Here is a 13,333-nt window from a genome sequence, read left to right on the forward strand (position 1 = left end):
AGTTGACTGGTTCTGAAGAGAGCACTTTCCCAATAAACAAATCAGATTTGGTCCTTTTACATAATGGCCAAATTGGTATATTTTCCCATGCAGTCCAAGACAGAGTTTTGTCCTGTTAATTTTTCCTCTCAAACTTTAGAGTTTGTCAGAAATATTCACATGGAAAGCAGAAGTTTCCAACGTGTCGCCAAGAGCCAAGGAATCCAAAGGCTTCCTTTATTAATGTGTGGCCGTATCTACCCCCAGGCAAGAATATCACCTGAGCTAACTAAAACTTTCTTCAAATGACATTTTTATTGGGACCCACACTCTTCCTTGCGCTTATATTTGAGGGTTTGAATAAAGAACCAATTTATTAAAAGAATATGCAAAGATGATTAGTTCCTTTGGTACCAAATTCTTTGCTCTGTCTGGGTTTCAGAATCAATTAGATGGTCAGCCATAAGCTAGAAATTTGAAAGTCAGTTTTAAGGCTCAGGAGTCCCGTGAAAGTGTCGGAGACTATATTTAATTAAAAGCCACACTTCTAAACGTCTTTTGAACATGAAATAGGTGTGTTCTAAATGCCTACTTGGATAATTGAGCACCACAATTTTATCCTTAAGTATATGTAATTATTTGCTTCTCATATGTCTTAAAGCAATTTTAAAAGGTGTTGGATGAGCTGAAGCAATTGCTTAATTAGTTATGCGAAGAAATGTTTACACTGATGTCTGCAGTGAATGGATGGTACTCAGGTGAGCGCAGACCGTCCACAGGGCAATCTGCTAATCCTGAGAGAGTAGCTTTAGGAATTAGAGGCTTTCTAAGAGGCTCTCAAAACAGATCCCATAATTTTCTTCCTTTTATACTTCCAATTCTGTTGGCAGGGTATTTCTATTTTATGATTTCATCAGTGAAAAAATTTGCAGTGTAATACTCAACAATTACAAAAGTCTGGTTTTCTGTCAGTATTTCAAATATATCTGAATGTATATATTGTTGAAAATACCACAGTTTGAGTATGAGTTTACGCAATTATGAATGTATTCATCATTTTTCATTGCTCTTCGTGTGCTCTACTAAAAAAAAAAAAAAAACTTATTACCCAAAGTAATAGTAATTATTGGTTTGTAGATTTATTTTTATGTTACGTCATGCGGGCATTTTGCCTGTGTGTGAGTCTGTGTATCACGTGTGTGTAGTGCCCATGAAGGCCAAAGAGAATCCCCTGGAGTTAAAAATGGTCACTTATCATTGTGTGGGTGCTGAGGCCAAACCTGGAGCCTGTGCTAGGGCAGCCAGTGCTCTTAGCCACTGAGCCATCTCCCGGCCTATGTAGTTATTCTTGAGCTCAGCTTGGCTGTCAGAATGCTTGTCCATTTCCCACAGAGCAAGGCTGGACTTTTCCTGCCCTGACAATAATCCCTTTCAGAGAGGGTTTTCTCCTCATAAGTTTTATGATAAGAAATTAAGTTCCACTGTGATCACATGTACTAACTTGTGGGAGGGAAATTATAAATGTCATTTTTTAAAATACTTGATAAACCAAACACATTTCTCAAAACAGTTCTGTTGGGAGATGGTGATGGACCACGTACTTAAAGTACTGAAAGTATTGGCATTACGTGTGGTCAGCTTTCCTCTTCTGAGTGTGATAGTCAGTGGGGAGAGCTCTAATGGATATGTTACATTTGCAGCTGGACGTAGTAGCACATCCCTTCAATTCCATCACCAGGGAGGCAGAGATAGGTGGATCTCTAAGTTCCAGCCCACCCTGGTCCACAAAGCAAGTCCCAGAACAGCTAGGGCTACACAGAGAAATCCTTCTTGAAAAAAAAAAATCCAAAAACCAAAATATACATCAATTTACTTATCTGGGGGGAGGGGCAGACATGCTTTGATCATCCTATGTGGAGGTCAGAGGACAACTTAGTGGAGGGTGTTCTCTACTTCCACCATGTTCATTCTGGGGATCAAACTCAGGTCACCAGGCTTGGCTGCAAGCACCTTTACTCAGTGAGTCATTTCGCCAGCCCACCTCTAATGGTGTTTAGCAAAAGAATGTCCCCCTTTTAGAACATACACGTTTTGCACTCAGCATGAAGCAAAGCTGCTTGATTTGCAAGCTCAGGAACTTTTCCCATTGAGTCATTTCAAATACGGGTGGTTAATGGAAAGCAATGCATTTTTCTCGAATAGTCATGGACTGTGGAACAAACAGGCTTTCTGCTCTGAACATCCTTGGGTGGTTGGCTTTTGTATAACAATCATCAAAGGAGATTTAAAAAAGACACTTGGAGGCAGTGTTTTCTAAGGAAACAAGCACATTTATGATGAGTTAGATTTTCTCTCTCTCTTTCTGGTTTTTTGTTTGGTTGGTTTTATTTGTTAAATTGTTATGTCCGAGAAGCAAAATGTCCTCCATGAATTTCTGTGTCTGAACATTGGGTCGCAAGCTGGTAGTTCAGTTCTGAGAGGTGAGGAAACCTTTGGGAGGTGGGACCTCGACGGAGGAGGAGGCTCTCTGGAGGAGGCCTTTAGGTTACAGCCTGGTCCAGCTTCTTGTCCTCTCTACATCCTGGAACTCAGAGCAAACAGCCGTCGAATATTCCCAGCACTGTGAAGCCAACAGCCACCATGCCTTCCTGTGCATGGTGGACTGCCCTGTCACCATGAGCCAAAATAAACCCTTCTCTGTAAGTTGCTCCCGGTCACAGTGATAAGGAAAGCTAGCTGGTCATTTTCTCAGTGTGTTATACCATTGCCGTGATATGGCACCAGAAGGGGTAAACACCCCCCCCCCCCGACATTTCTGGTATGTCCGATGTACATATCATTTATATTTTTAGTGCGTAGGGCAATGGCCTGAAGAGCTTTGGTCCTTTCCATCCCAGCTGATGCTCCTCTTGTTGCTATTCGACCATCACCTCCCTGTGTGATTTTCAGGTGTCTGGGTAAGAACCACATGTCTAGCAGGCTGTGTCCTCTGTACCATCCGCCCAGATCATTGTTTTGTTTTTTTTTTTTGTTTTTTTTTTTTTTTTTTTTTTTGTAATATACTAAGGCATGATTTTCTCCAAGTTATTATAAACCAATCTGTGCACACAGGGAAAAGGAAAGAGGTGGAGGACAATAGATACAATCTCTCTAGCTTCTATCACTCTCAGTGAATTAGTACTAATATTTGAATATCTGATGTGTTTCGTCACTCGTTGGTTAAATATCCTTTTATCCTCAAAGTAAATGCACTGATTTCCATACTACCTTTTCACTTACCATGTAAGTTTTCTAATGTGACTAAAGTTCTCAGTAAAAATAAACGTTTCAGTATTTAACCCACTGTATGTATTTATCCATCTAATGTTGAGTGCGTAAGTTTTGCTTTCACTTTGGGCTTATTAAGAACCTTCAGCTCAACACTCCACCATGAAGTCTATTATTAGCAATGGTTAACCAGTGACTGACACATTCGCAGTTCTAAAGAAAAATATGGACAATTTTGTAGTTACTCATATTTATTTGAAATAATTCATTACAGAAGAAGATATTCTAGCTAATAGATTAGTGTAATTTCAATTATGTGATATGGTCACATAATTAGGTATCACTCTAGCTTATTTAGATTATGATAATTTCAATTATGTGGTGTGGTCAGCAGGTTCATGTCTTTTAGACAAAAGTAGATTTCATTTTATTCTTCCCTTAATAAAAGTACAGATGGTTTATTATGTATAATCCTAAGTGGCTCATTTGAACGCTCACTGGAACATGTATATTCTGTCCTTATTTTGAGTGAACAGAAGCGAGAACTTAGTCATTAAGTGGCAAGGTGCACAGTTAGGCCAAGATCTGCCTGATTCCAGCAGCCAGACTTGTAACCAGGAGGCTAAGCACTACCCTGCCTGCCAGATTGAACGTCTGCTGTGTGTTTCCCTGCATACAGGTTCAATGTATTGTACTGTGACTTAGTTCTTAAATGGAAAAGAGATAGAAGTGATTAAGAATGGTTCTGTGCTCTCAGATCAGAGAAAGAAGTGGAGGAGGAAACAGTGGTCCTGCCAAAGAAGGTTATGGCCATGTGCAGCCAATTTGTTTCACAAACTGCACCCAGTGTATGTCCAAGGACAAGACCTTTGGGACATTCACCATTCGGAACAATGTAGAAGCCACTGCTGTCAGGGGCAAATCTGAAGCAAGTGGCTTTGACACTCACGTGCTTCCCAAGCTCTACCTCAGGCTACATTACTGTGTGAGCTGTGCTGTTCATAGCAGGGTTGTCAGGATTCGATCCTGTGAAGGACCGAACACCTCCACAACAATTCAGACCTGCTGGCACTGCACCACAGCCTCCACCAAAGCCCACGTAAAGAGATGGCTTCATAAGAGCAAAAGGACAAATGCCTTGGAAAGATAAAACAGAAGTTAGTTATGCTTAGAGAAAAAAAAGTATGGACCCAAATGCATGACCAAAGTCTTTCTTTGGCTGCCAGCACCAACATGGGACTAAACAGGCCAAATTCTAATTTTGGTGGATCTGATGCCTTCTTTTGGCCTCTATGAGCACTAGGCACATAGATTCAGGCAAACATGTTCATAAAAGGAAAAAAAAGGGGGGGAGAAGGAAGGAAAGGAATAGTCTGAACGGTTGAGATGGTTCTCAGTGGTGAGCTGTGACTTAGATCAGTTAAGACAGATGAACTCCAGGCTACTGAGAGAAACACCCCCGTTCTTCCGTATGGTTCCTGTACTTCAGAGGTGAGGTGAGCTTCAGGATGCTGCAGGACCGGTTCCCTGTGGCTAGTGCTGGAACATGGGGTCTCTACCTCTCATCCTCTGCTGAGGTGCTGTTGAGGTTGAGGGTTGAGAGGCCCCGAGGGAAAGGCCTTCCTTCCAGCCCTTGTGGGATGTCATTTGTGTTGCCCGCCATCTTGTGACTACTGTTGCATCGCAGGGACCATGGTGATCCATTCAAAGCAAGAGACAGATAGCACTTCTCCAGTTTAAGCTTTTCAGAGGCCATCCATTACAATGTGGGTAAATGAAAACCTCCAGCATGGCTCACTCCTTATGAGCTGACTCCTCCTGCTCCCCAGATCTCAGCTGCCCTTGGTCTGGTCTCCTTTCTCACCAAATTCCTCTGGACTCAATTTCCTTCTTTCCTTCGAGCTGGATAAAGCCAAGTGTGGCCTCTGAGTCTGCTCTGCTGCCTTCTTGGATAGACTTTCCCCCAGATTTGCACATGGCTTCCTTCAGGTTTTAAGAAGAGCTGCACACAATCAGCTCAGATTTCGTACAGCATCTGTTCTGGTTTGTTCACGGGATGGATGGCCGTCACCACAATCTAATTTTATCATAATCAGATTTTAAATCAAGTGTCGTATCATCACTTAGGAATCCCCTGTCGTTAATCAAACAAAGCTATGGACACAGTCAATCCTGTCACCGTTCCTGTTAAGCTTACCTGAAATTAGTTTCTTGTGTGCACCCTTACTGTCTGCCATTTCTAGTGCGCAGGTTTCCCTAACACTTGATGTTTGCCAAAGAAATGATGATGACATCATCTTTTGTTTAGTGTTCCTCCTATAGTATAAAGGGAAACCTTTAAGACAAACTTGAAAACCTGGACTTATCTCTAAATCTCACATGAACGTTAAAACCAAAGAGGTTTTGCTTCTTGTTCAGAGTTATGTAACTGTGAACACTGGGGTAGGAATTCAAACCCAAGGCTGCCTGGCTCTCCATGAGGGGATCTTTACTGAAGCCAGTGTAATCTGAACCCATAGAACAGCTAAGGGATTATGTCAGGCTGAAGAGCCCAGAAACATGGTAAGTAGATAATATGAGAACCCACCAGCCACAAAACCTCCAGGATGCTAAACAGGGCAAACATGAATAGAAATGCAGAGGTGAGTGTGTGGTCCAGGAAGGGCAGTTCTCAGTGACAAAACTGCAAAGAGCCACAACCCAGGCTATCGGAAGGGATGAGGTTGCAGCTTTCCTGCGGGCACGTGCCAGCCTCACTGAGGTTCTAGAGGCAAAGGGTAAGGTTTCTGCATAAGGCAGGCATTTGGAACAGGCATCTCAGCAGAGACTAGTATATTTGCTAAATTCTCAATATAAGAATGAATTAGGAAAAAAATTCCAATTGGCCAAGACAATGAGGTTTTCTCAACCTGGTTGGTGCTAGAATGTGGGGAGATAGCTGATATTTTAATTTCTTATTTCAATTCTTTTAGCTGTATAGGGACTTGTTTCTATGTCAAATACTCTACAAAAAGAGTGTTTTTCAGTCTGTATGAGCCTCCCTCCCTCTCTCCTCTTCTTCCCCCACCCCACACCTCTGTGCAAGTGTGTGTGTGTTACACTGCCAGATATTGAAACTCAGACTTTGGGCAAACTAGGAAAGTACTTAACCATCCACAACTACAAAAGCTATATCTTTTATATCTTATATACTACAAAAAGTATATCTTTTATATATTATCTACTATAAGTCAGAGATTATACCCCAAGCCACCCTAGAATCTACAACCCTGCCTCTGCGTCCAAAGTGCTGGGATTGCAGGAATTTTCCACCACACCGAGGCCAGTCTGTGTTCTTTAACTGAAGGACTCTGTTCACTGACATTTAGTGCCATTGATGGATAGAGCTGATTGTAAGTTCATTATCTTTTATTCCTGCTTTTCTCCACCTATTCCTAGAATCTTGCTTTTCTCAACTTTATTTCAATAAATCAAATTTTACTTGTATCATTTTTCCCCTTTGGTTTCTTACTTTGATATGTATTTTGTGTCTATTCCTGATATATGTATGTATGTATGTGTATATATAACACTTAATGCAGCTTGAGTTTAAATAGTAATGAGGCCCTTTGAAACAGGATGCTTACAACAGTGTGTTCTCACTTACTTAACCCAAACATCTCTTTACCATTTTTATTCCAAACAGTAAACTGCACTTAAGGAATTTGAGAGGGGAAAGAAAAGCACTTTTGTATTTATCTCCATATTTGCTTCCTATTTCTAGCATTTTTCTTTTCCTTTCTTTTTAATTTTTTTTTGTAATTCCAGCTTTTCATCATGTTTTTTCTGAATGTTCTTGAACAATCTCTCACTCTCCCCTCCCCCTTCCCCTCTCCTTCCCCTCCCCCTTCCCCTCTCCTTCCCCTCCCCCTTCCCCTCTCCTTCTCCTCCCCCTTCCCCTCTCCTCCCCTCCCCCTTCCCCTCTCCTTCCCCTCCCCCTTCCCCTCTCCTTCCCCTCCCCCTTCCCCTCTCTTCCCCCTCCCCCTTTCCTTCCCCTCCCCCCTCCCCTTCCCCTCTCCTTCCCCTCCCCTTCCCCCTCCTTCCCCTACCCCTTCCCCTCTCCTTCCCCTTCCCTTCCTCTCTCTTTCCCCTTCCCCTCCCCCTCTCCTTCTTCTTCCCCTCTTCCTCCCCCTTCTCTCTCTTCTGTCCCTCTTCCTCTCCCCCTCCCCCCACTCTCTCCTTATGTCTCTTTTGTGTTGTTGTGGTGGTGGTGGTGCTTTTTTTTGGACAGGATTTCTCTGTGTAATCCTGACTATTCTGAAATTTGCTCTGTAGAGCAGGCTAGCCCAGAACTCACAGAGATCTACCTGCCTCTGCCACCCAAGTGCTGAAATTAAAGGTATACACTACCACTGCCCAGCTCTTGAACAATTATTAAGCACAAGATTTATGAAGATAATTCTTACAGCTTTGTTTAGCTTGAATATGTCTCTGTCTTCACTTCTTGAAGAATATTTTTTTTTCTGGATAAATAATTCTATATCATCCCCCACTCACCCCAAACACACTTTAGTAATTTAAGGGTCGATCCCATTGCCATCTGCTTCCCCTTGTTCCTGAGAAACAGTTGACAGCAATTTTCTTCACAGTTTCCCTCTATGCAAGGATTTCTTGTTTTAATTTTCTTTTTATTTTTGTGTATGAGTGTTTTGTTTGAATGCATGCCTATGTACCATGTGTGTGCAGTGTCCACAGTGGCCAGAAGAGGGCATTGGGTTCCGTGGAACTGGAGTTATAGATGATTATGAGTTGCCATGGCGAGTGTTGGGAATTGAATCAAGGTCCTCTGGAAGGGCAGCCAGTGTTCTTAACCACTGAGCCATGTATTCCCACTCTAATGTATGCTTATAATAATATTGCTAGTTGTAACATTTTTCTCTTACTACTAATTTTAGGGACAATATTTTGGTTTGCTTAGGTCTGATCTTTCTGTCTTTAGGGGGTATCTGTTCTTTATTACTTCTTTTATTTATATTTTAGACTACAGTATAATTATGTCATTTCCCCATTCTCCTTTCTCCATCCAAATTCTCCATACATCCCTCTTTGTTGCTTTTTGAATTCATACCTATTTCCTTGCTTTCCCCCTTAACTGTTGGTGTGTGTGTGTGTGTGTGTGTGTGTGTGTGTGTGTGTGTGTGTGTGAATGTAGCCTGCTTAGTCTGTAATGTTACTTGTATATGCTCTGTTTCTAGGGCTGACCATTTGGTTTTAGACAAACAGTCGGTGAGCTCTTCCCTGGGGAAGACTGTTTTTCCCACTCTCAGTGTTCCTTCCTTGCTGGTGGTTCTTTGTGTAGGACTGGAGCCCCCTGACTTTCCCTAACTGCTTTATCCTTGTTCAGCCCATCTTTAGACTTTCATGTTGGGGTTAGTATTTTGCTTGTTGATCTTTTCCCAGTGTTTAAGCTCATGGGTTCCATCAAGTTTTTAAAATGAGTGGCTGAGGGAAGTTCTCAGAAATTGTTGGAAATGGTAGAAGAAGAAGCTTTGGGACATGGTGGGGAAAGAATGAATGTGGTAAACCAGGAGACGAGTTTCGGTAGATCCTTGAGTTTTCTCAATGATGTTTGATATGTGAAGTAGAAATGACCTTGTATGACTAGCTCTAGAGTATCTAGGAGTAGTTTTGAATATGATCATGTTATAGATATGTGAGGGTCAAGGCACACAGAAGTGGTAACACCTCTGGATCTAAACTGGTAAAGTAATACCCAGGCATGAAGAGGATGGACCTACCCAGAGTAACAACTTAAAAAGCTGTAAGAGGTAGACACTCTCAGTAAATCAAAATGGAATTAGAAAAATGTTCAAAAAGTCGGGGAAGAGAAAAACCAAAAGCAGCACATAACCAAAGCTATTATGTAACCTTAATAACTGAATGGAATGTGAATACCTAAATGGGCCATTTAAAAATCAGAATTTGGTCTGTAGAATTTCTTTTAAAATTACACAACCGTATATTGTCTGTAAGAAACTCACTTCAAGCATAGCCATTGGAAGCATTGTGTTAAGCCTATCCAAAGGTACAGAATCAATCTGAGAAGATGTGTGTCTGTGTGTGTTGTGTACCTATGTACATAACTATGTTCCGAGAGAAAGGATTTAAAGACTTTTAGTACAACTGCAGAGGCTGGAAGATCCAAATTCATCAATGTCTGTGGTAGGTTGGAAATCCAAGAAAGGCTTGATGTTACAGCCTTGGAAACCCAAATATCATTGGAAGGCAGAATTTTGTTTTTCTCAGAGAGTTCCAACCTGTTTTTCCTTAAAGCCTTTGAGTGCTGAGTACGAACCTCAAGTTGGGGAAGCTATAGCTGGCAAAATGACTCCACTTCTAGAGGCAACTCTACACATGCACCTCTTGCATAGTCCCTCCCTTTCCACCCACTTCCCTCATGTTAATAAATAAAATAAATAGGATAGGGAAGATGACCCTTCAGAGATTCATGAGCCCACTGAGATGCAACTGAATTAAAGTGGCATTGGACCATAATGATGTTCTAAGTCTCCTGGAGTTAGTGTTGGTTCAGAGTCAGTGTCCGATAATTCAAAAAAGGCCTATTACCTTTATTTTTTTTACAATGCAATTACCTTACTATCCCCTTTAAAGAAGGTTGTGAGAAGTTTTTATTTTAAAAATTGGCAATGTGTCAAAGTCCAGAAGTCAAATGCCATCTTCCCATCAGATTCTATCCATTTGTCCTTGTTAGATCATTTTATTCATATATTTGTTGTATGTATATCTGTCTGTATGAGTCCTCATAGGCCAGAAGAAGACACTGGTCTCATGGAACTGGAGTTAAATAACTACAAGTTACCATGTGGATGCTGGAACAGAACCTGGTTTATCTACAAGAGCAGCAAGTGCTCTTAACCACTGAGCCATTTCTCCAGACTCCTTCCCACCTCCATTAAAGCTTTTAAGACTCATTCCTTCCTAATCAGTGTCTTGACTTTTATCAGTAGATTCTCTAAAAGGGCAAGAGCTCAACCTGTGTTTTGTCCAGCTGGCTACAGGTTGAAGAATCTGAAATTTCATATGAATGAAAGTTTCTCAAAAGAATGGTTTCTTCCCCTCAACCTTCTTCAAGGTTAACTAACGAATCAGAACTTCAATAATGTGTGTGTATGTGTTGGGGTGGGGTGGGGTGTACACTGTTGTAAGTCCAGACCAGATGACACTGGGGCATCTCTACCTTCTTAAAAGCCATTTATTTCCCTCCTCCATGGATAAGTTGACATCTTGGAAACAAATTGGTAGATCCATTGAGTACAAGAACAGTCCTCTGATTTCCAACCAACCAACAAGCCACATAGCATCTGGGACTTATAGCACCTGTCCTATCTTGTGTTCACCTGCCTTACATGTTTCTAGCATGTATTTGGAGAGTGCCATGCTGGATGGCAGTTTTCTTGTTCTGTTTTGATAAAGCTGTATGACCTCTTACCATTCTGGACCATGGAATCTGGGATAATCTGAATCTGCATTCCCAGGCCTTGGTCACTCAATCCTGGCTCCAGGATGAAGCATCTCTTTTATCCTCTGAGGCACCAGTTGTTTCTGTGTCAGCACATAGACCTATAATTAGGAATTAGCTTCCGTGACTATGGAAGCTGACAAATCGAAAAAAATCCGCATTTGGTAAGCTAGAAGCCAAAGGTAGGCTTGAGACTCAGGAAGAGCTGCCATTTCAGTTCAATTCAAAGGACAGTAAAACATTAATGTCCCCATTCAAGGCAGTCAGACGGGAGAAGGAAATTTCTTTTCCTCATGGAGGCCTTTCTTATTCTCTTCAGACCAGCAGGAGAGTGTGTGGGGCCCACCCACTTTTAAGGAGGTATCCGTTTTACACAGTCTATGACCCAGATGTCAATCATGTGGTCCCGCTTAGTTAAAATTAAGTGCCGTGTGATCTAAAGTTACACCTTATTCAAGCATTAGTTCAAAAATGGCCTCAAGCTTAAATATATAAAATGCAAAAACTACCACACTTTCTAAGTGAAATGTAGGAAGAATTGGATTCTATTGTTGTGTTGCTGTAAGAAAATATCCACACTGGGCACTCAAGATTTAGTTTCACAGTTTTTGAGAGTGAAAGCCCTACTGTATAGTATGAACTTTCGTGTTGAAAAGAGCAGGTAAAATCTGGTCGGGTAGGATGGAGACCTTAAAGCAGCAGTTCTGAGAGAACATCAGAGGCCTGGGATGCCAGAGGGATTTCTGGTTCCTGTCTCTTTGTTATCCCCTAAATGAGCATCTCAACCTGGAGGCTGTATGTGGCTAAGTGGCTGAACCTAAGAGGATGTGCTGTGTACCAAGGTGGACCAACTGGACTGACCAGCTCACCCTCCCCCATACCTGACTGCTGTTCCCGCCATAAGCTTACAAAGCCCTCAGACTAGCAGCCACTCATCTCCTGAGAGCTCTCCTGCTATACAGATATACATCCACCTTAGGCTCTCGACTATGAATCTGTAGGAAGTGATGCTCTATTTGTCTCTAAAACTCATCTTGTGTGGTCCACAAATTTTATTCTTTGAAATCCTGGGACAAGAGGCAAGAACCTTGAATTCCTGACACTTGACAAGAACTGGAAAGCTGAAAAGCCACTGGCTCACGCACCTTTGGTGACCACTGAGTGTTCTAGGATGCTGGCTCCTCAAGAATGGTTCTCTTGTTCTCGAAGACATCTCAATATCCCTGTATCACTTGGGATCCTCTGGATGTACCACCTCCAAGCGACAGAACCAGAGAGCATGCATGTGTGAGGGAAAAGAAGCTAGAGCGACCTTTTTCCGGGTGTCCTTTAAACTCATCTGAGAATGCAATCTCGCCAATCTAATACCCCAACTCTTAAAGACTGCACCATCTTTTATAACCACAAGAGCTTAGCCTCCCGGTACATAACCTTCGGGGAGACAAAGCACATTTGAACCATGGTGGATTCTAAGAATAAATTAAAGAATTTTAGATTAACACTGAAAATACAGTTTACGTAAAGCAAAAATAAAATAAAATAAAAACTGCATCATCAGAATTCTAGTATTTTGTTCTATGAGACTTTTTAAGATGAAAAAAATGAGTTACATATTTGGAGTAAATTTGTCTGTGATTTGTCTGTCTGTCTATTATTGTTGGCATCAGGAACTGGCTTCACAGTCAGGAACCAGCTTTAAGGTCACAGGTCACATCTGAATCCAGCGATGATGGTATGTGGGCAGCCCATCTCCTTCCTCTTGGACACTAGGACCTCCTACCCTGACAGAGTTTTGGGGACCCATTTCCCCCTTTTGTCTCCCTATTGTCAGGGTAGGAGGACAACCTTACCTTCCTCACCAGACTCTACCACTTAGTTACATTTTTAGGGGTGTACCTCTCACCCATTCCTTTTTGGTAATGCCAACACGCCCTGTCTTCATTATTGGGAAGGGGTCTTCTAGATAAATTGGGAGCCTCTAATTCCTTTGTTCCCCGGCCATTCACCTAAACCCAAGCTCACCAGTAGCCTCTCTTCTCCTTCTTTTAGCTAGTCAACCTACCAATCCTAACATGTTGTTTCCTTTACCAGCATCTCAGGTCAACCCCAGAATCTGGAATGCCCATAACCCCTCTGTTACTAAACATCATTCTCCTGTTGTCATTTAATTACAGGACTCTACCAGGTACATCACATCACCCAAGCTCAATGTCCTCTCTCTTTTTAGAACCTCGGGGGATTTAAGCCTATTATTTCTTACCTCTTCAGGAAAAAACTCCTTCAGCCTACCCCTTACCCCTTTAACAACCCTATACCAGCAGTTAATAAACCTGATGGAACCTATTGCCTGGTTCAAGACCTCAGGTGAATTAATTCTTCTTTTCCACGAACTAGGAGTAATCTGGGGAGTTAAAACCAAAGGAAGGGAAAACAATTTGGTTATCCTTGCAGTCTTTGAAGACTGGAGGGAGCCATGAGCTGTGGAATGTGGTGGCCTCTGGAAGGTGCCACAGGCAAAGAAACTTCATCTCCTTCGAGTCCCCCAGGAGGAAGAAGTGCAGCCTGTTG

This window comes from Micromys minutus (assembly GCF_963924665.1).
Source record: "Micromys minutus genome assembly, chromosome: 24".
Classification (NCBI taxonomy): domain Eukaryota; kingdom Metazoa; phylum Chordata; class Mammalia; order Rodentia; family Muridae; genus Micromys; species Micromys minutus.